This window comes from Triturus cristatus, chromosome 2_1, assembly GCF_964204655.1.
Source record: "Triturus cristatus chromosome 2_1, aTriCri1.1, whole genome shotgun sequence".
Classification (NCBI taxonomy): domain Eukaryota; kingdom Metazoa; phylum Chordata; class Amphibia; order Caudata; family Salamandridae; genus Triturus; species Triturus cristatus.
In genome coordinates, this window is record NC_140581.1 from 173376010 (window position 1) to 173399118 (window position 23109).

Consider the following 23109-nt stretch of genomic DNA (forward strand, 5'->3'; position numbering starts at 1 on the left):
TTGATGTACGAACCGGCTTAGTCTCACCCCGCCCCACAAAGCCATGGACACCGGTACATTGTCCTCAAGTGAACTTGTATTAAGTACCACTAGAACATAATTTTGGACATGATTTCACTTTTTTTGAGACAAACATAGGACCTTGCTGCCCACCTCCAGATCAATCCTTTGGAGCTCTCCAGGGTTTCCAGGTCCACATCTCCTATCCATTTATTCACATATGTAAGTGTGTGTAGCGTTTAACTACAGTCTAAGTCTCTCTATATACCCGTTATGGCCATCGCCATCGTTCCTTCTTGAAACAGGCCTGTCTGTTTTGATTAAGTCCTTACATGCTCCTGCTATCACTGCCAGTGTGCAAGCCAAGGTAACAGTTGTGGGAGTGTTTGTCATGCAGAGGCATTAGGAAATCATTAGCACATTGATCTATTCTCTTAAGTGTTCACCCCCAATGAACATACAGATACCTTGCCCTTCCTCCCAAGTGTGGTGTCTATTGTCAATTATTTCTAGTGCAAAATCAGGATTGCCAATGATAGGGACATAGGCAAGGGATTGGTTGTAAATTGATGTGAACATTATAGTCTGTTCCAATAATGTAACATTATCTTAGTGAAAGCCAACAGTTGAACCGGAGATTTATGCGCTCACTGTAGCAGCCAGAATTTGTTAAAGTTATGTTACGTTCATTTCTATAGCGCACGTCTCACCCGGGGGCATCTCGGCGCTCGCCTAGAAATTTGACCTGAAAGCTGAAAGTCGACACACTGTTAAAACAAAGAATGCTTTTAGTTGTTTCCTAAAGGTGGTGTATATAGAGATTTTGTGTAGGGACACCGGTAGCTTATTCCAGTATCTTGGCGCCAGATACGAGCATGCTTTTCCCCCGGTGCGACTCAAACATATAGTGGTCCCAGTAGAAGGCCAAGTGAGCTGAATCGGAGGTTTCTGTTAGGTATATGTTTAATGAGTCTCTTTTGTAGATAGTAGGGGCCTCTGCCCTTCAGCGCATTGTAGGTGAGACAACCGATTTTAAAAAATTATCTCTTTCTTACCGGTAGCCAATGCAGCTCTCAGCAGAGGAGCTGAGGGGGAGCCTGCTGGGCGGTTCAGTATCATTCTGGCCGCTGTATTCTGGATCACTTGCAGTTTATTTAGCAGGATCTCTCCCACTTCCGCCAACAGAGCATAGTCTAGTCGGCTAATGACCATGGCTTGGACTAGGGTTCTACGATGATTTGTGGGCATGTAAGGAAGAATTTTGCAGAGTAGATGCAAACTATAATAGCAGGAGCTAGTGGTGGCAGCAATGTGGTCTTTCATGGTTAGTGACTTATCTAATTTTAGGCCTCGATTTTTAACACACTGTTTGGGAACAGGAGCTGCTCCCAGTTGTGAGTGCCACCATTCATCCGACCAACTAGCTGCGGCTTTTCCCATTAGCATAACCTCAGTTTTTCCGGGATTCAACTGGAGACAATTCTGCATCATCCAGCTAGAGATTACAAGCATTCGTCTGGAGAACCACAATTTCTCTTCTTCTATATCGGAGCCAATAGTAAACATAAGCCGAGTGTCATCAGCATATGAGATGATCTCAAAACTTAGCTGTTCTGCAGTTTTTGCCAACGGAGCCATATAAATGTTAAACTAAGTCGGGCTTAGGCAGGAGCGCTGGGGTACGCCTCTGTCTAGACTGACAAATAAGGCCCTAGCATAATAGTTTGCATTCTGCCCGACCTAAAGTTCTGCAGCCATTTCAAGGCTGTCCCTTGAATACCACAGGAAACTAGTCTCTCCGCGCGCACTAAATGTAAGATGGTATCAAATTCCACGGAAAGATCTAGAAGGATCAGTAGTACTGATCCTCCTATGTCTATTTTCTGTCTAAGCGAGTCCGTTACTGCTAAAATAGCAGTTTCGGTACTGAAGCCCGGTCGAAAACCGGATTGTGATGGATCAAGAATTTCATTGGACTCCAGGTATAGACTTAGTTGCCTGTTAATTATACTTTCCAGCAACTTGCCCAATAAAGGTAGTAGAGAAATAGGGCGATAGTTGCGGAGTTCTCGGGAATCTGCAGTCCTGTTCTTCAATATTGGGCGTACAAACGCTTCCTTCCATGTTCTTGGAATGGTGCCTGATTGTATTGAGTAGTTATACATATTTAAAATACCTGGCGCGCAACTAGTGGCTAGGAGAGCCATTGTCTTTGGAGGACAAAGATATTGAGGTGAGCCGGATTTTGCAGAGGAGAGTGCATTGGAGACTTCCTCAAGTGTGGTTAGTTCGAAGCAGTCTAAGGTACTTGCTGCCATTTTTTCTAAGCACTCTGGTCTAATAGCGGCTTCAGTCTCTTGCGAAGTTATCAATGAAAAGTTAGCATAAATATTAATTATCTTTTCTTGAAAATAGCTTGCTAACGAGTTGCAGAAATCTTGGGATTCGATAGGCGATTGTCTACAGACTTGAGGGGATACAAATTCTTTTACTATATTAAAGAGGGCCTTTGGGGCATTACTGGCACGTTTGATTTTATTAATAATAAATTGACGTCTGGTTGATTTTAAATTCAAATGATAGGCAGACAGGGATTGTTTATACCGTAGTCTGTTTTGCGGATCTTTACTAACTTGCCAAAGTCTCTCCAATCTCTTGCATTTAGATTTTTCAATCTTTAGCTCCGAGGTATACCAGGGGGCTGATGGTCGACGTTGAATAGGAACATAGTTTTTTGGGGGGGGATCACAGAATCTAAGGCTGTCACAAAGGCGGTATTAAATCCTTCCAGTGTCAAGTGGTCTTATGTGTCCTTCTTTGATATTTCCAGTTCAAAAATCTCATTAAAGACTTCAACAGAAAGATTCCACCAAGATCCATGCCCTACTTGTTTTTTTTCTACACTTATGTCCACACTCTTTGGGCACGGCTGTTGGATAGAGAACCTAATCATTGAGTGGTCAGACCAAGTGAGAGGCTCTGGGAGGTTGCAAGTTAGATGATCAATGTTAGAAAAAATTAGGTCCAGAGAGTGGCCCGCAAGATGAGTTGGGCCTGTCACTCTTTGGGTGAGTCCAATCATGTCAAGGGTGGAGAGGAGTTTATTAACTTTAGGGTTCGTATGATTTTCACCATGAAAATTAAAATCCCCCAACAAAAGAAATTTTTTTGAGGAGAGCACCTGTATGGCAATTAATTCTGTCAATTGGCCTGCAAAATTAGCCTATGTTCCTGGGGCTACCTTGGGCACATTATTCAAAGATTGCTCTTAACAAGCAGTTTCGAAACTCACAAACCATTCCAAAATATTCAGGACTTCCACATACATGCACACAAGCTTTTTTGGAACTTTGCAGGTAATCTTGGAGAGCTGGAGGTGGAATCGCCTTTCACTGAATAACTATCTGTGCTGTTATCCTGAGCCTTTTTTCTCCACAACCGTACTCTTTAGTTCTCTCCTTTTCTTGCCTTCCTATTTTGTTTTTGCCACCGTCCTTTTCCCTTTCTTCTCTCCCTTTGTTTTACTTTCAGGCCCATTTCTCTGTCCTCTCCTGCCTCCTTTCCTCTTGTTCCTGGTGAGATAGTCTTAACCTTTCTCTACTAAACTATCTGGCCTGCTGACATGCCTCAGCCCTGACCTTCCAGAACGTCAGCTGCAAGTTTAAGGTCTCATTGGCATTTAACTAGCCCAAGTAAAAGGCTTCCAAAGATGGTGACTGTCAGACACCGAGGGACTGCAGACAGCCAGGGGCTCCTGGCCCCAATCCTGGTGGTTGTGGTGGTTTACCACTGATCATTGGATCCATCTTACTATGGCTGTACAAACTGGACCATTCACACAATTGACTCTCAGGTTTGTAAGGATGACAAGTCAAAGCCTTCTCAGATAAGATCGTGTGGGGGGCAAGAACTCAATCAACCAACAGACTCCGTGAGATACTGTCCAGCACAGTACTTCTCTTATAGAAAGAGAAGTACTTTATTAACGCAACAAAATGTGATACTAACGATTGAAATTAGGCTCAGTTACAGGGTTCTTCAAATCGCGGTGCACTGTAACCTCTGCTTATAGTACCCACATCCACCTGGAGCTCTGATCAGTTCTGCAGATCCCTGCCCTGCTGCAGCGCTAACCTGCTAGTACAGTAGCCCCACTTGCCTGAGCCTAACATTTACTTATAGGGAATCTTAGGTAAAAATCGGCTCGGTACCAGTAAGCAATTATGGTTGTTTGATTAATGAACCGGTGCAGGGATCGGCAAGTCCGCTCACTCTTATTTTTCTAAAAGTTCAAGTGGCACACTTGGTAGGTTCAAATGCACAGTTTTAAGGCAAGTTATGGATTCTCAATTTTGCAGACAAAACCCTGTATTACCTACCCTGGTTAATTGCTGCTTACCATTATGGCGGTCGTAGTGCACTCTTAGTAGTCACACAGTAATGTTCTCCACTAATGGCAGAAGGGTTAAGATGGCCCCACCTCTTAGATTGTCAGAGTTGCAGCACAGCAGGCTCTGATCAGCTGTGCCTCCTTGGCAGTTGTTGCGTTGACGTTCCTAGACTATAGCAGCGACGACTTCTGGACACACTGCTTTAGAGCAGTGACCCTCTGGGCATCTTAGGCTGTGGCGGAAATGCTGATTGACAGGCTGTGATCAGCGGTTGTCTCTCCTTGGCCATTGCAGCCCCAGGCCTGTTGGGGTGAGGCCTTGCTGCAGTATCAATGTCTGGTTGCACAGCTCTGTGGCAGTATATCAGGCCGTCCGATCATGGCAGCGATACTGGATGGCACACTGGTGATGAAAGGTAATGAAGCTTCACCTAGTTAGCCAAGTGAACTACACAGAGTTAGGAGGTCCTATCAGGTTGGCTCCCAGTACACTCCCATACGTCAACTTCTTCTGGTTAGTCCTCCTTCTGGGAACTTGGCTGTACAGCTTCTTCTGGACAGTCTCTCCGCCTGCAGGGCCAGGCAGACCATCTTCTATGCATTAGGCAGAACCATAGCTTTTCCAAAATGTTCAGACTTAAGGTGATGCTATTTGGTAGACACCAGCCCTGCTCACACAGCAGCTCTTAGAGTACTGTGTGTGAGCACTACCTTTCTTGGTCAAGAAGAATTTGCAACTGGGACAAAGTAGTGTGCGTTGGATCCTACTTTTATACTCCTTTTCCAGAAGGGATATGGATCTGCTAAGGAACCTGGAACCGATTTTAGGTTTTCCCCCCTCGTATGTTCTTTTCCTACTATACTGCAGATCCAGCCCTTGTAAACAATGATTGCTGTCAAAGTAGGTAGTGGTGATGCTAGATCTAAGCAGGAGTATGAAAAACAAGGGCACAAAGAAGTGTTTGATATTTGCACCCAACTGTCAGCTTTCCTTAAGTGGTAATCCGCGAGAGGAGTGGGGGCTGCCTAAAAACTTTCTTACCTTTAGCAGCAGAATCTGATGAGACTTCCCTTCTCCCCTTCCATCTACTAGAAGGAGTGAAGTGGGCAGTGTCCAGTAAATCTAGTCAGCAAACCTTTACTAAATTGTCCTCATAGCATTTCTAAGATTAGCGCACTCTCCATCCTTATTCACTTCAGTGTCTGGGTTTCCACCCTCTAGTCACAAGAATGCTGCTAGTACACTTCCACTGTCTGGGGAAGCTACCTCCTCCCTCTGTTTTGTGCCTTGTTAAACCAGGGGCCATCCAGAACGGATCCCACTGGTAATAGCAAACATGCACTATACACACATTGAGATTTGCTATGTCACATATGCCATACATCTAGTATGCACACATGCATTCAACTTGCATGACATTTCATCGCAAGGGTAAAATAATCACATCACACAAGTTAGCCAATGCTGTACACTCTTGAGTCATCCAAAGAAAAGCTGTGCCCAGAACCATTGATCCACAAAAATCAGTACTCTGCCATGGCTGCTGTACGTCAATAACTCATGCCATGGACAGCTATCCATTGTCACTACAGAGAGTTCCCTAGTGCACACTCCTAGTTCACAAAATAGTTTCTGGACCTGGGCTTCAACATAGACAGACCTGGGCCTCAATGCACATGCTAGTTTAGCATTCTGACTGGGCCAAAATAAAATTTAGGAATCCAGTTTGACATGTATTTTGGCATTCAGGGCAGGGTTCATTCTAGTATACCTTGCAAGGGACATTGTGTTCCAACAAGCCCAACAGACATCCGCTGTCCCTGCCTATTCATCCCAAACTTAGGTGGCATTCTCCACACATATATCTGTCTGCGATGATTGACTAAATTGGCAAACCCACAGTTAATTCTGTTGACACCATGCTTTCAAAAGATTCTCATGGAGGACTAAAATTTAGACAATGTTCTCAGCAATCTGTTTGCTGGGCCCAAGATGTCTGATTTTGATTCTCCTGCTGCCCTTCTCATTTTGAGAATGATATAAACATTTATATTTTTATGCTGGCGCTGGTGAGGTTGGTCAGTTGGCTGATGCAGCCTGTCAACCCCTCAGGCGTTAGCTAAAATGCATACACATATTGGTTCTGTTCTTGAAATAAATGAGCCAGTGAGGGTGCACACCTGTGCCTTGGTGGTGGCATGTCCATAAGGCCCAAATGCCTGTGCACAAAGGCTCTGAATCAATAGCTATAGAAATTGTTTCTAGTCCTTATACTTGTTTACAAGATACTTTGTTGAAAATTGCAAAAGGACTATGGAATAAGCCCAAACCACATTATCGTTCCTAACCCCTTTAATACAGAAATGATATAATTCATCCCAGAGTTCTTCTGCTGGATGGCAACTTATAGCGCAGGGTAAAGCTCATTGAACAAAAAGATTAATTTGCCTCTATGGGGCTTTTTAACTCATTGTGAGGGAAGAAGTGGTAGGAAAAGCCAAAGGAAGTGTCACTACATGATGTGAGGCAGGAAAAGAGAAGGCTGCGAGCATATTCAGCCATAGTGCTGAATTTGTGACACTGAAGAGCTTATTTTAAGAGTCACGAGGGGTGCAGGTCTTTTGATGAAAGTCCATGGGTGCCCTGCAGTTCAGAGACCCTTTAATTGGCGGAACTCTGCTGAGGAAAAGGATTCCAAACAAGGGTAGGGGCATATCCTACCACTCCACAGGTTACCTTCACACTACACACCAGTACATAGACCGCACCACAGTGACAGTACCCCAGCGTCCGAAGGGCATCCCTTTTGAGTGAAGGTATGAGGGAGCGGACCGGCTCCATACAGATTGGTCCCATCTAGCAAGTGCCTCCTCATTGGAGACCCTGGACACACAACACCAAGAGGGTGAGGAGAAGAATTGGAGGATTCCTCCAGAAGTGGAAGGCCATCACTTCTGACAAATTGATCCTAAACATCATCCAACATTACTATTGCATAAACCTAACATGCGAAAGGCAAAGACCTGCAAGAAGCCGGAAACAAATGTATGTCTTCATCAAGAGTTTGCAGACGGGCTACAAAAAAAGTCCATGGAAAAGGCAGCAACAGCATATAAGAATCAGGGTTTCTACACAGTTTACTTCCCGGTACCAAAACTGGACAAGACCCTCAGATCCATACTAGACCTTAACATTCATCAAAACGCAAAGATTCAAGATAACCACATGGCTGGTAGTCATCCTGTGTGTGTCTGCGCAATAGACACTATGTAGCATTTATAGACCTTAAAGACGGATAAATGGATCCAAGAAATTCCTGAGGTTTAATGTAAAGAAGGTATATTACTAGTACTGCCTTTATGGGAGAAAATCTGCACCAAGGGTTTTCTACAAAATGTGTAACTTTAGTGACAGCACACCTGAGAACTCAGGGAATACATGTATACCCATAGCTAGAGTATTGGCTGGTAAAGACAATCATTCAGACAGTGCCAACACAGCTTACATACAGGACACTCCACAGGTTGGGATTCTTCATAAACCTAGAGTAATCCTCTTCACCGGCAGAAATCTTCCTGGGAGCGAGACCCAATTCCAGTTGTCATTACATTTTTAGTGACAAATAGGGTGTTGTCACTGACAGAACAAATTTGCCTTTACCGGAAGGGTCAACCCCTGGTAGTAAGGACAGTGTGGAAACTAATGTCCTTGATGGCATCTTGCATACTCCTAATATCCAACGCAGACCACTACAGGAGGGGTTGCAGTGGTCACAGGCAACTAGGAGTTGAGAGGATCCTAGTGGTTGTCACTGAGAAGGTACACAAGGAAATACAATGGTGGAACAAAAACATTGTAGTGAACAGACCCTTCACACACCCAACTGCTTCCTTCGCCATTACAGCAGACACCTCCCATATAGGGTGGGTAGCCCTCATGGGCAAACTGAACATTAGGGACCTACAGTTAGCAGTGAAATACATAAACGTATTAGAACTCAAGACAGTCTACCTAGCCCTGAAAGCTTTTTAAACACAAGTCATAGGGAGATCAGTACTGATCAAGATGGATAATACTGCCACCATGTTTTACCTCAACAAACCGGGAGGAACCACATCACAAGTGCTGTCCAGGCCAACAGAAGCTGTATGGAAATGGAGCATTAAGTGAAACCTAACAGTAGTGGCAGTATATCTACCAGGAGTGCAAACAGAAGTTGACAAGGTAAGTGGATAGAGCATGAATGGGAGCTAAAACCAGAAACCGTTTCACATGGGGCGCACCCTGCCTATAGATGTCTTTGCAACTCAGGATAAGACTAAAGACCAAAGCTTCACATCCAGGTATCCAGACCACCATTTAACAAGGGAACATCCTATTGATAGAATGATCTCAGAAATGTGCGTGCACTTTTTCACCACTTCCACTCACCTAATTGGTGTTGTAGAGATGCATGTAATTCTGATAGTGCCTTAATGGGCCAGACAAACATGGTTTTCCGATGTAGTGGAAATGATGCAAGACGGAGTTATGACACTGCCAGAACACCAGGATCTGTAAACATTATAGGGTGCGGGTGTACCTCCCAGACAAACATGTTTAGCTTAACAGCATGGCTTCTGAAGACAGTTTGTTCACCTGAGTCTACATCAAAGGACTATGGAGATCCTCCGAGGCAAGAAGTCCTACCACTGCAAGTTGCAACAGGTGCATGCACTTGTATAACAGGAAAGGACTTGAGGAAGCTGTACTCCGGACACTACCATCTTCAAATACTCCACCTTCTAGATTAATGGCTCGCCTATATTTCATTTTAGGTACACCATAGTGGCTTATACAAGGACGCAGTTCCTTCCACAAATCGGTCATCAAGAGATTCTTAGAGGGAGCAAAGAGGATAGAGCCACAAAGGTCAGCTCCCACACCAGTGTCGAACCTAAACCTAGTGCTAAGGCAGCTCATGAAACACCTGTTTGAGTCTATGCACAGTGCAGCCCTCAAGTACTTAACTGTCAAGATGGCCTTCTTAATCGCCATCACATATTTATAAATGGTGAATGAATTCCAGACATTCAGTACATCAACCTTATCTACCAAGTCACAGAGACAGTTTGGTAATGAGAACCAACCCTCAGTTCCTGCTAAAGGCAAGCTCACATTTTCATGTCAATCAAGTCGTACAACTACCTATTTATCTCCAATAGCCAAAATCTCAAGTTGAATGAGCCCTTCACTCACTGGACGTCAGAAGAGCAGTCCTGTATAAAAGAAGCAAGGCAGTTGGGAAAGGAAAGCAATTTGTCATCTCCTTTGCACTAAATGTTCACCAACCACTAAAGGGACTACTACAAAATATTATAAGACTGGAGGAGTTGTGCTAAAAGAGAAACCAAGAGCACATTCCACAAGCAAAACAGGAGCGGCGATACAAGCATTCATTATTTTGTCAAACGACATCTGCATTGCGGTCATGTGCTCTTCTGTGCACATCTTCACTAAACATTACTGTGTGGATATTTGCAGTAACAAAGAGCAACAGGTGCAACAAAGTACTCAGATACCCGTTTGAAAATACAGCGCCCTGTCAACCCAACCTCCCTGGGGGAAAGGGAGGGGTGTAATACTGCTGTGGAACAAGTGTACAGCATGTAAATCATGAAAACATTTTTGCTGCAAAACAAAATGGTTGCTTGCCTGTAGGAGTCGTTTTGCATCTCAAATGTTTTTCTGGATTCACATCCCACTCACCTCCCAGAAAAGAAAATTAATTTCCAAGGGGGGAGGTAAATCCGTGTAGAGACCAGTAAGCCAACACTACGAAACGATTGCCAAGGGGGATAAAAGAATCTGAAGGTAATTTCCACTTCCAAGGCCAATATCTGAGGTGGTACATAGCACCAAATAGTCAACGACTCAACGGCACCTATCTGAAAAGAAAAATTAAAGACTACAAGAACCGGTTCCACTAGCTAGCAGAATAATGCACAGCATATGAATCCCGAAAATTCTTCTGGTTGCAAAACGACTCCAAGTAAGTTATTTCGTTTTAGGTAAGAGACCTTTACTCGAAGTTATTTTTCCAGTCAAAAATATTTAAGCTAAGAGTTCTCAGTAAGCTATGCTTCACAACTGTTTTACCGTATGCTGATCTCAAGTGTGTGGCTCTTCACTCAGCATTTCGCTAATCGCTTTAGCTGTTTTCTTCTCAACTGCCTTAAGCCTTTAGATTTCCTCCCATTTTCCTGTTGTGATAAGCTTTGTTCATTTTGATCAGTGGCTTATTTTTCAATTTACAGATGTGCCAGTCTTTGGTTTGTTCGTCTTTTCAGAACACATTTTATTGATTTTGTTATGTCAGCATGTTGTCTTGTATACCCACTTTAATTTGCTCATTCTATTCCCTTCCTTATTAGTTATACATTACAATTGAGGCATTTGTTACACACATTTATCCATTATGTAAGATGGTATCAACTGTTTACTCTTCTGATATCAATTTCAAAATGTATCTCTTATCTTTATGGGATATCTATTACTGTTTTTGTGTGGATCACATCCAATGTCTCAATATGTATTTCCAATTTTTTAGGTCTCGCCTGCGCTAGCGCGCATGCTCTGCTCTGAGAGCCTTTTAGTAAGGGCTTTAAACTCTGAACACACGCTCATTCGTGTGCTTTTTATTTTCCATCACTCACTATTGGCCTTTGCATGCGCCTTTCTAAGAAAGACCAAACACAAAAAAGTACCTGGCCCCGTTCACTGTATCTATTTAAATGGACTATTTATTTAGCCACTTCTATTTGATTTGTTTTCTAAGACAACATTTTTATCAAAAATTCAATGTACAGAAAAGAAAATGCTTCAATTTCAAATGACAAACATCAAAACATCTCATTAACCATAAAACGTATTTTTATAGATACAAATCACATTGATACAAACATTAAATCACCAACCACATTCACTCATTAACATCATCCACCCTACAACTGAACCTAATCTATGAAAAGTCAACCACTCGCTCTATCACACACGGGGAAATATTCTTCAATACAACTCATCACAATCCCTCTCAGAGTACACAACTTAATTCGTATTTTTAATTCCTCCATGGACAAGTAGCCAATGCGTTTCGAGACCCAGGCTACAGCTGCTGGGACTCTCCTCAGGGCTGCCTCTTAGTGGATATCAAAGTTTTCTATGGGGAAATAATGCAGAAGCACAACATCAGAACCCCTTCTCCTGTATGCCACTCCAACTCAAATGTGTAAATAAATTGCGTAACTGATTACCTGGGAAATTACCTTGTGGTCCGAATCAGCTGTAATTTAAAAGCGATCAGGACTCGCTTCCATATGAACTTTATCGAAGCTGTTCATCAACCATGCTTTGCCCCGGAAATACAGCCACACCTTTGTTGCTAGAAAATAATTCCAATAAATACTCAAGACATCTCCAAAAGTATCGTATATCACTTAACAAGCCAACTGAATTGTGGATTACCTTGGCTGTAAGCAGCTGCCTGTCCGGTCAGCGCATGTGCGTCATTGCGGAAGCTTGCACCCTGTAATATGTAAAAGATGCACTAAATGGCGGAAAGCTGTTCAAAACACTAGTATCACCTCATGTTTTTTTTTTAAAAGGAGAGGGAAGAAACTCAATCCCGCCAACTCACCTAATTCTCTTCACCGCACCGCGTGTATTATCAAAATAAATCCCTTTTCGGTCTGCGCCAACAGCGCTCTTGTCAAAACCATCTCGATGTCTCTGCATTTAAGACATCGAGTGGTACAAACCCAGAAGGCAAGCATAATCACTTCTTAGTTCGCTTCAGATGCAGTTTTTACAATGGCGTTTCTGCAGTAAATGGAATCTGAGCCTTCGAAAATGTAAGTAAACCTAACGTGCTGTGTAATTTCCAGAGCCCCCCCCCCTTTTTTATTTTTTAATTTAAAACTAAGAAGTCATTAGGCTTGCCTTCTGGGTTTGTAACACTCGATGTCTTAATTGCAGAGACATTGAGAAGTTTTTGACGAGCGCTGTTGGCGCCGACTGAAAAGGGATTGATTTTGATAATACACGCGTTGCAGTGAAGAGAATTAGGTGAGTTGGCAGGATTGAGACTCTGCAGCCAGTGATGTCAGCTCTCCTACAGCTGTCTGCCAATATCTTTTTAGAACCTTATATCATGTGCGTAAAGCCAACCTTGCCAGCCCTACATCTGGGACATTTCGTGTCTTTTAAGGGGTATGTTTGAGCTATTCTTTTAGGGGACATATAGGTTCCATGGAGAAAGTTAAACTGAATATTTTTTAATCTAGCAGTTTGGACACCTCACTTGGGTAGTCTAGAACCTGGTCCATTCTGAGTTGTTGAACTCCTTATTTCTTCTTTCCTCTTGTTTCTGAGATCCAGCGTGATTCCAGTGCTGCTTAGTAGTAAACTGGAACCAAGACATCAATCTATTGCCCTCTCCCATAGTTTGCAGTAGGTATCTGAGGGTCAGTATCCTTTATTCCGCATAATCTGTGCAGTGTACCTGTTCTTCTGGAGTCCATATTCCTCCACAAGTTCATCAAACGAGGCACTGACTCTGCCTTTGAAAAAAGACCTCCAGCTTTGTGATTGTGGCAACAGTCTATTTGTCCAAGTCCGTGATACCAGAAGTGCATATGAAAGACTTTCCTGCCTCCCTTGCAGTCCCCTTCACACGCAGTCTTGGAAGGCGAGGGACTAATAAAGTCCCTGGAGTAATAGGTGGTATAGTTTTCCTCATCTGCTAGCCAAGTCTCATTTAAATTCCTGTCACATGCCACCTTGTGACCCACTGGATTCTGTGTGGCCAAGTGATAATATAATTCGAATAAAATTCGAAACTAGCACATCTAACCCGCCGTGGGACGGAGGGTGTTTCGTTTCCTTGACTGCTATTCTATGCTTGCTCTTCCACCCAAAGCAGTGTGCTTAGTAGTACATCTAATTATTTAAAAACGTTTCTGAGAACTATTATGAGGGCAATGAACAAAAAAGCAGAGTAGAATGGGTAGCATCACTATCTTGTGATGACCTTCTTAAACTCCTCTAATAGCGGCCGTGTACAACCAAAAGGCAACCTGTGGTCTTAATGAAACTATAGCACAGTCTAGATTTTCCTCTCATAAGTTGGTCAGTGTAGTATACACTTAATTGCCAAATATTGGAAGGAACTTGGTTCTCTTGTAATCTCGTCTATCCCTGGGCCCTCCTGACATAGGTGCAGATCTGCGTGGACTGAATAACTACATGATTTGTCCCAGTTTACGTGTAGGCTGAACAATTGCTGTTGAGGACAACTTGGGTGTCACATCTTTGAAAAATAGTGACCTATCGCACGGGAAAATAAATATTGCATGTGTACCTCCTCTAAATGTGATCCCTCATTGCAAACTCTCTACTTTCAAGTTTGCAGTAAAATAGTAGTGGGGACAACAAGAAAGTAATGGTATTTACTATATTCAGCAATATTAACATTAAAAGTAACAGTAATCTCCCTTGACAGCTAGTCAAACAGGCAAAAAGTAAGGAACAGTGCAAAGCAAGAATCACATCTCAGGACAGAGAGAGAGAGATATCGATAGAGATAGATATCGATAGAGAGATCTAGCGGTGTGTGTGTGTGTGTGTGTGTGTGTGTGTGTGTGTGTGTGTGTGTGTGTATGTATATATATAATATCCTCTGTATTACATTTAAACTACAGTAGACCTTCATACTTGGCTAGGAACAGTGGATCTGCATTCCATTCAACTACTTATGAGGACGTTTTAGATTTCCATAGTTTAAAAATCAGTTCCTCGGCCACCATGAAACAAACAGTGTATGCTGTTGTCCACATTCTATGTTTAATGAATGCAGCACAGAGTGAAACAGTTCGAGTATGGGATATATGGGCAGAAGTACACAAAAAACAGATTTACTCAGTGCATATTGTTCTAGTAATTCCTAATAAGTGACTACATCATGTGACCCACTGACATTTGATTAACAACACAGGCCCAGGAAAGATCAGAAGTATTCAAATCTGTATTTCCAGTCGTACAGGAGTTTTGCATCATTGACATTATTTCAGTTCAATTGCTTCACAAATTGATAGCCTACATGAAAATGTAAAATCTGGATCCAAGGTGTGTCCAAGCTCAGTAAGAAGTATTGTAGTACTAGATGTAAAGCGGGTTCTGGAAGTAAGTCACTAGAGATCGGCTGTGCTAAGATTTTTTTGGGGAGGGACTCCATTCATATCAGTGTGCAGAAATCCCATCAGTTTGGTTTTCGCCGTAACATATTGTATCAATCCCTGTGGCATATTCTCCATTTTGGATATTATAGGATTTTCCTCTCTCCCAGGGAAGAGGTGTTTCTAGACAATTCCGCCTTTGTCTCACAGCGTGGTAAGGGCAAAGTGGATTGCCACAATAAATAGCTTGTGTTTGAATGTTTAACTTATTGTCCAAATGTTTTGTTGGAATGGATTTTGAATAATAATCATTAAACCTGCAGCTCCTCCCTCTCTCCCTCCTCCCTCTCTCTCTCCTCCCTCCCGCCTCTCTCTCCTCCCTCCTCCCTCTCCCTCCCTCTCCCTCCCTCCCCCTCCCTCTCCCTCCCTCCTCCCTCCTCCCTCCTCCCCCTCCCCCCTCCCTCCTCCCCCTCTCCCTCCTCCCTCCTCCCTCCTCCCTCTCCCTCCCCCTCCTCCCTCTCTCTCCCTCTCCCCCTCCTCCCTCCTGCCTCCTCCCCCTTCCTCCCCCTCCTCCCTCCTCCCTCCTCCCCCTCCTCCCCCTCCTCCTTCCTCCCCCTCTCTCCCTCCTCTCTCCTCCCTCCTCCCCCCCCCTCCTCTCTCCTCCCTCCCCTCCTCCCCTCCTACCTCTCCCCCTCCTCCCTCCACCCTCCTCCCTCTCCCCCTCCTCCCTCTCCCCCTCCTCCCTCTCCCATACAAATCCTGGAAAACAACTGAGATTGATCTAGTTCATCCATCCGTTTCCTAGATCATAATTGACATTCAGTAGTACTATTAATGTTTATCGCAAAAAATTTATGCAAAGTAAAACGCTGCAAGCAAGCCGAAAACTTCGAATGAGATGGGATATTTTGCTTTCTTTTTCACAGTGTGTGAAATTAAACTTTTGTAAGGAGGCAAATAGAATCTCTAGAACCCTTAGGGGAGACAGTATATTACAGGTAATACATTTTGGAAATAATAAAAACGGATACCTTTTATTTCCTTGCATTACCATGTGTAACATTTCAGACTTTGTGGTTATGTTCATTACCCCTTTTAGCAGCAGAGTTTGCTGTTACCAGAAATGTAATTCAGCTAGACTCTGTTGGCATCTTTTCTCACTTGACTCCCCTAAATACTGGGTTCTCCCCACATTTTGAAGGCCACTTCTAAGGCATTGTTTTCTCACAAACTTTAGAAACCATGTCTACATTACTCTCGTACTCTATGAAGCAGATAAGTAGCTTATCTCAGTTCCTTGATTCCCTGGACCCTCCATTTGTTGTGACCCATCCCTAGTGACGCACAACAAATCTGCTATACCACAAACAGTGAATCAGCCCACGTACGCCACCATTCTTGTTTAAACACACTAGGGCATCCTGATAAAACTTCAGTTTACTATGCAGTGATTTAATTGGTTGCATTGCTATTTATTTAGCCCCATGTTGATAAGCTCCAAATAAGATTGAGGATTCGATAATGCCAAGTCCATGACTGCAAGTACTTTTTCTGTTTAAAGAGAAAGCACTAAGTGAACAGTGATTTATTGAGTTATTGGATGGTTCGCTAGGTTCTGCGTTTCTGGTCCACAGCATCACCTTGAGGGCAGCCTTGGATTGCTCTTCTGAGCTTCCCTGCGAGTCCAGTACTAAAAGGAAGCTTGGTCCCCAGTTTGTCATGCGTGTGGTGCCAGGACACCGAGGTGAAAGATGCTAGTGGACACAGTGCGGGCCCAGTAACTATTGATTGCCCTGGGAGGACCCTAGCCAGATTTATTTTTTACTTACTTACATTTTTAGGTTTCGCCTGCACAGTGCTTGTGAAATCTATTATTGTATCTTATGGGTGCTCTTATCAGTTCCCGTTGCCGAAATACTGTTTATCCATTTTTGTGTGGAACATTTTTATGCATTTCAAGAATTCTTCTTGTGGCACACGGCACAGCTACATTCTTATTTCGTTGCACATTTTGTTTACTTTCCCTGGCTGCATGCATTGAAACAGTGATGTTGCAGATGTATTGGAAGGAGGAGTTTTTACATGATAGCACGCATGGCTACCTAATGCGTGTTGAATTCTTCTCAGTCTTTTGAATACTTCTGGGTTGCTTATCCTTGATACTTTCTGCCTCTCCTCATGTTGCTCCACCACCAACCCCTGCGCGTATGCTCTCTCTCCTCTCTCGCCTCTCTCTCTCGCGCTCTCTCGAAGTCTTAGACAAACGGCTCCGCCTCCAGCTGTTCATGAGCATATTAGCTATCGAGCCTTCACAGACCAGTGTGTTCAAAGTTTCTCTTACAAATTCCTGCTGTTTCCTAGGTAAAAACAAACATTTGCAATGCAATAGGTCTCGCATTTACGCGAGTTTGAGCTATTGACATTGCAAATAACAATGCCTTTTATTTTTGTTTTCGTTATTAAAACATACATAAAAGGCATTGTCATTTACAATGCCAATAGCTGAATTCGTGTAAATGCGAGACCTATTGCATTGCAAATGCTTGTTATATGATGCTAACTCCAGTTGCGTTACAGACGGACACATTCATTTTGTTAGGCACGGGGGGGATTAAGTGATTTGCCCAGGATCACAGGGGAGATGTGCCATGGGTCCTCTACTGCTGACTATGGGACCAGGAGATGTGAGGTGCAACCTCTGCTTCACACATTGTGTGATCCTGGGCAAATATAATTTTCCTCTCTCTCCAGTTCCATATTGTCTACCAAAAATGGGCGTGTTTAGAAAAGTTTAAAATTGCCCATTTAAATGATTGCTGTTTCTGTTGAAACTTGCATTCCTAGCACACACAGGACCAGGCAGATTACACGCTGTAAGGACAGGTTTACTTTCTAATGCAGTTTTTTTTGTTGCTAAAATCAAAGGACCCCCATCACCACCTGACACAATTCATGTTACATTGACAGGAAGCTGGGGCGAAGGATGCCAGCTCCACGCATATGTGCCCAAGGGTGAGCTACAGCACTGGGACCCAACAAAAGGCGCTCAAGAGCAACGTGTTATAAGCACTACAAGAGAAATCTACAGAAGGTGTGAGCTGCACCCTGGATATGGGAGGTGCAATAGATCAAAAGCCCAAGCATAGGTAAAATTAACGCTCTGGGAATATACAGAAAGTGTAACAGCCACGCGCAACATGACATATGCGGTATACAAGAAACATGTAAAGGTGTATCTACCCCACAGGACAGAACACATATAGCAGCTAAACATATAGAAGGTGTAACTGCTGCCCAAGAAGTGATACGCACAGCACATGACAACCATATAGAAGGTGGTGCTACCATCCCCCCAGCCGCCATACATGTGGGAATACAAGGAATATACAGACGTTCTAAGTGGCCGAAACGTACATTAGATGCAACTACCACCCCCTACATCATGTATATGGAACATATGGAATAAACCTATACAAAATTATAGGGATAACCACTCAAGAAATGGTACGTATGGTACAGAACATAGGAAAGGTGTAGCTACTACCCAGGACATAAGCATACACTCCCCCGTGAATTGATGCCTCGATGTCTGGAGGGGGCCCGGAGGCAGCTGTGACCGGCTGCCGGTGTTGGGGTAGATACTGGGTTCCATGTGATTGCTGGAGGCCTTTGGCGCCAGGGGACAGGGCATAAGAGTGAGCGGAGCTGCTGGCGGTGGCCTGCATGACGGAGAGCTGCTAATCGGAGGTGAAGGAGGGGACCGCTGCACCTTTTGTACCAGGGGCTTGCATGAGCGACAAGAGCTGGAACGAGACCTGACCGGGCAGTACCCTTCCCCGTGCTGCCAGCTGCCGAGGCTGCGGGATCGGCCCTTGAGTTGAAGTTGATTGCGGCAGTTTGATTGCTTTGGGGGCCTGTCACTGAGCGGCACGTTGGGGGTGTGGCCCAGTTCCCCTGGGGCTCCGGTTGGCCGCTAGAGCTGCCTGGGGCGGTGGATGACTGTGGGATGTAGGAGTGAGCTGCGCCCAATAAACTGGAGGAGGAGTGGCGGTGACCCTGTTGACTGGGGGGGGGGCCGTCTGAGTGGAGTGCCACTCAATGGGTGTGCAGTAGAATGTTTCTATGAATATGGTGTTGGCAGGGGTTCACTACGTGCCTCGGACGGGGAGGTCGCGCTGCAGCGTCTGTGCGAGCGTTGGAGCAGGTTTAAGGCGCAGGGAGAGGGCTGGACGGCAGGAAGGAAGACCAATCTGCACTCCGTGCCGGGGGTGTTATGACAGATTACCGTAGATGAGACTGCACTTCACATGCGGATGGGCTGCATAGGCAGTGTCGCTTCCTCCCGAGCAGAGCCAGCAGCAGCAGTTGCGAGCGGCGGAGACAGGCTGCACGTAGTAAGGTTCTGGTTCAAGTGGGGGGTAACATCTGGCAGAACTCAGCGGTGGATGGAGAGCACCGGCCAGCAGCCCAACGCCATTGTAAACAAGCTGGAAAAAGTGCCTACTGACTAATTTAAAGGAGACTGTATATTGCCGCAAGGAAACAATCCAGTCCGGATGGGCGGGGCCCAAAGGAGACAGGGCGTTAACCAAGAATCCTCATTTCCAATTGGAGGCCAGCGTTAAACATAGATGATGCCCGCCAATCAAAAGGATGGGCGGAGCTTCCACTCCGCTTCTAAAATCTCCTCTATTACAAGAGGCATCGCAGAGCGAGAAACAAATGCGCTGCAACGCTAGGCGAGACCTAAAAAGCGACCACTGTGGATATGCGAGCCCTGCTAATCCTGCTGCTGGCCGCTATCTGCCTCTCAGACGGGGACTCCCAGCGCGACCCAGATGCCAGAGTGCTCTTGGGCACATCCAGTTCTCTACCACAGGAAGGGGTATTTAGGTGTGCTCACACGGGTTTGTGTACTTTTTTACAGCAGCTCCTGCTCGGGAGGGGGCCGTGAAATGCTTCTTCTGGTTCTTGTCGCAACTTTCACTGAGCTCGCAGCTGGTGGGTCATTTGTCCATATTTTCTAGAAAGACGCCTCGGACTTTAACAGTGCAAACTGACTGTAGTAGAGCTTACTAGCAGCACCACTTCACACTGCATTTGTGCTTCGGTTGTAACACTGTATGTTGGTTGCAACACTGCACACTGTACTGCAGTTAAACTATTTGCTGCACTAAACTGTAACTGGGGCACTCTCTCGTCTTGTCTCCACTGCAAACTGTCAGCACTATAGTGCAACAAGGAACACTGTCTGCAACACCATTTGCTGTTTGTGACACTGTGCGCGGCCTGTGGTACTGTTCACTGTTTGTAACACTGCCCACTGCATGGTGGCGTAGTAAGTGTTGTTTCCATAGAATTGCAGATTGACTGAAGTCTTGTACCGAACAGTGCAGACTGATTACCACTGCACACTTCCAGCAGCACTGCGCTCTTTGTAGAACACATTCACTACAAGTTCACACTGTCATTGCACACTGAATGCATGTTATGTTAGAGATTTGTGTAACGCTTCATTTCCGTTACTAACCGTAACACTGCCTGATGTATGTAATAGTGCACAGAGGCGCGAACTCTGTAGCACTGTTTGTACTCTCGTAATGCTGTTCATAGTGTAACACCAGACGTTAGTTAGCAATGCACAGTGCTGAGTTTAGTAGAGTGCTGAGTTTAGTAGAGTGCACCGATTTCAGCATTGCACAGTGACTTTAGCAGTGTTCATTGGAACACTGCAAAATGACTATTGAGTGCATGCAGCAGTGCACATTTACTGCAGCATTGCACAATGACTCGAGGACTGCACAGTGGCTGTAATTCTACAGAGATAGTTAAACACTGCAGATGTAGCATTGCACACAACCTCTACTGCCTTGCACAAGTGTTGAGAAAGCCGTACACCATCCAGCTCCACTGCTGCGGGCACAGCAGTTGTGTTCTGAACCCCGGTCTTGTGCACAAAACAGAATAGAAAGAAACGTTTAGATGAAGCCAAATGCCTGAGGCTTTTTCACAAAGCATTTCTAGCTGCAGTGCCGAAAACTTGACTCACCCCGCAAGTAGCGTACAATAGACAGTCCTCATTTCACCCATCCAACAAACTTTCAGTATGCCATAATCTGCAACTAAAAAGTAACTTCCACCCAACAATATTTTACACACCACTTTTCAAAATAAACTTATAATTTGTCTTGCTAGAGCAAAAGACAGTAGACCGATTTACTGACACTGTTGCATAGATTCCCTACACCCCCCAAATCACCTCCGCGTTCAAACCTGCTTTTCACTGTTTTATTCTGGGGTCAGGTTTATATAGTGCCAAAATCACCCGAACGTACAGGACTGCTTTTTTTGATCACCACATGTTACTTAATATATTGCCTTTCTCAAAAAACTAGTGATGACACTTACGGAGTTTCTTTTTCTTATATTGCACAACTGTTCACCAACTTAAAACTTACAAAAAAAATATGTTCGAGGCATGTGTGCTGTAGATACACATGCTTTGCATACTCCTGCCATCTAGTGTTGGGTCTGGATGTTTGCAAGTTGTTTTTCTTTGAAGAAGTCTTTTCTGTCACCAGGTGAGTTGACTCCTCCTTTTGGTTATAGTACACATGGGCATCAACTCCATTGTTAGTTTTTTTCCTCTATTGGGTTCGGAAGTGTATAACTGCGTTCCGGGTTCGAAACCGTCCTTCAACTTTCCCTTGGTGCGCAATCCACTGTACACTTAATGGTATTTTGTTCTTGTACATGTTTCCCTGTTCTCCGGGTATCGAATTGATCAGGAAACACAAGACATTTGGTCAGAAACATCTTGGGTGGCCCTCGGGCCTTGCCGTGTCGGTCCACCCTTCTGCCGATGGAACAGACTTCATTCCAATTCTGCCCTCTGTGGCACACAAGTACCCGCGCACCAACCTACACAAACTTTGTAACATGTGCCTCTCACCGGAGCACAAGGAAGAAGACTGGAAGTCGTTCCAGTTGAAAAAGACTCCACAGGATCATCGGGCTCGACGAAGAGAAATGCAACACCAAAGCATTCAACATACTCCGGGTATCTTCGGGGAAGAATCCGAACATGAAGAGGTTGAAACGTCTGCAGCAGAAGAGGAAGAAGCCTTCTCTGTTCCAGAATCCGATTCTGAACTGGAGATTGATTTAGAGTCTCAAGACGTGCCTCCGGGACAGGGTGCAGTGAGTACTACTGACCCTTTACCCCACAAAACCGCTTCCATCAAGCATAAGGCTTCAGAACCACCTCTGCCTTTGGGCCTTGGTCGGCACCAAGACAATGTTTCCGATGCCCCGTTAACAGGCCAGGCACCGAAATAGTCAAGCCTTCCGGCTCAGTTTTGACTCGTCTAAAGATGTCTTCGGATCCGAAACTCTCTGCTCCGAAAGACAAGACTGGTTCGGCACCAAAACCTTTGACGCTGAAAACGAAAGAAAGCCCCACAAAGTCTCCAGAACATATCCTGGAGCTTTTCAAAGAAAAATCAGACCCTAAACAAAAAAAAATATACATCAATCCAAATACTGGACATATTTTAGCTAAGACCCCATCTAAACGGAAACTTCCTTTAGAGGACTCCACTAATAAGATTCCTTTTAAGAAAAAGGCGGACATGGCTACAAGCCCTATTCATCCACCTCCACCATCTTTACCACATTTACCAAGTTCAGCTCCTCTACTCATAACACCTTAGGGGTCTCCTCATACACTACCTGATCTAGATGAGGATAATGATAATACTAATTTGCCTGTAGATCCATGGAATGACTACACTATTGACCCTTCCATGGATACTGACCCTGATCTATACCATGCAAAGCCATCACACCAGGTGATGTAGCTTACTAACAGCTTTTTTCTAGAGCAGCAGAGTATCATGGGGTTGCATTACATAAGGAGTCTTTGGAGGAAGATTTTTTATTTGACACTCTAGGGTCAACACAGGACAAGTCAGTCTTCCTATGTTAAAGGGCATGATGAGACATGCGGACGAAATATTTAAAAACCCTGTGCGTGCCCGTGTTGGGTTGATAAAAATATATAAAACCCCGCAATCTGATCCTGTTTTTATTAAGGAACAATTACCTATAGACTCGTTAGTGGTCTCTAATACTTGTAAGAGAGCAAACTCTGTCCTCTGCCAATGCACCTCCCTCAGACAAGGAGTCGAAATGAATCCATGCATCTGGTAAAACCACTGACATATTGCTAACACACAGGGCCTACTAGCTAGGTATGATAGGGCACATTGGGACGAGATGGAACTACTTCAATATCTCACAGATTAACACAAAATTAAAGCACAGCAGTTAGTTCATGAAGGCAAACTCATTTCTAACTCTTCCATAAGAGGTGCTTCAGATGCTACTGATACTGCAGCCAGGGTAATTAAAACCAGTATTCTCCTAAGAAGACATACCTGGCTTGGGATTTCAGGATTTAAACCTGAAGTTAAACAGTCCATTTTAAACGCTCTCTTTAACAAACA

At 44.3% G+C, this 23109-nt stretch overlaps 1 protein-coding gene across 3 annotated transcripts in view; it reads left to right on the plus strand.

The window, feature by feature from the left end:
- ARK2N (arkadia (RNF111) N-terminal like PKA signaling regulator 2N) overlaps window positions 1-23109 on the plus strand; it is a 269417-nt gene that overhangs the window by 242960 nt on the left and 3348 nt on the right. The window lies entirely within an intron of this gene.